Here is a 1410-nt window from a genome sequence, read left to right on the forward strand (position 1 = left end):
TCTTGGAAAGAACAGGAATTCAAGGCCCATACCTAAACATAGTAAAAGCAATTTACAGCAAACCAGTAGCCAACATCAAGCTAAATGGAGAGAAACTTGAAGCAATCCCACTAAGATCAGGGACTAGACAAGGCTGCCCACTCTCCCCCTACCTATTCAATATAGTACTGGAAGTCCTAGCCAGAGCAATTAGACAGCAAAAAGAAGTCAAAGGGATACAAATAGGAAAGGAAGAAGTCAAAATATCGCTATTTGCAGATGATATGATAGTATACTTAAGTGACCCCCAAACTTCCACCAGAGAACTCTTAAACCTGATAAACAACTTCAGCAAAGTGGCTGGTTATAAAATCAACTCAAACAAATCAGTAGCCTTCCTCTACATGAAAGATAAACAGACTGAAAAAGAAATTAGGGAAATGACACCCTTCACAATAGTTGCAAATAATATGAAATACCTTGGTGTGAATCTAACCAAGCAAGTGAAAGACCTGTATGACAAGAACTTCAAGTCCCTGAAGAAAGAAATTGAAGAAGATCTCAGAAGATGGAAAGATCTCCCATGCTCATGGATTGGCAGGATTAATATAATAAAAATGGCCATCTTGCCAAAAGCAATCTACAGATTCAATGCAATCCCCATTAAAATCCCAACTCAATTCTTCACAGAGTTAGAAAAGGAAATTCTCAAATTCATATGGAATAACAAAAAACCCAGGATAGCGAAAACTATTCTCAACAATAAAAGAACCTCTGGAGGAATCACCATTCCTGACCTCAAGCTGTACTACAGAGCAATAGTGATAAAAACTACCTGGTATTGGTACAGAGACAGGCAGGAAGATCAATGGAATAGAATTGAAGACCCAGAAATGAACACACACTCCTATGGTCACTTGATATTTGACAAAGGAGCTAAAACTGTCCAGTGGAAAAAGGACAGCATTTTCAACAAATGGTGCTGGTTCAACTGGAGGACAACATGTAGAAGAATGAAAATTGATCCATTCTTATCTCCTTGTACAAAGCTCAAGTCTAAGTGGATAAAGGACCTCCACATAAAACCAGATACACTGAAACTAATAGAAGAGAAGTTGGGGAAGACCCTCGAATACTTGGGCACAGGGGAAAAGTTCCTGAACAGAACACCAATGGCATATGCTCTACGATCAAGAATTGACAAATGGGACTTCATAAAATTGCAAAGTTTCTGTAAGGCAAAGGACACTGTCAATAGGACAAAACGACAACCAACAAATTGGGAAAAGATCTTTACCAATCCTACATCTGATAGAGGGCTAATATCCAATATATACAAAGAACTCAAGAAAGTAGACACCAGACAACCAACTTACCCTATTAAAAAATGGGGTATAGAGCTTAACAAAGAATTTTCAATGGAAGAAACTC

The sequence above is a fragment of the Grammomys surdaster genome, unplaced genomic scaffold, assembly GCF_004785775.1.
Source record: "Grammomys surdaster isolate TR1022 unplaced genomic scaffold, NIH_TR_1.0 278, whole genome shotgun sequence".
In the NCBI taxonomy this organism is placed as follows: Eukaryota; Metazoa; Chordata; class Mammalia; order Rodentia; family Muridae; genus Grammomys; species Grammomys surdaster.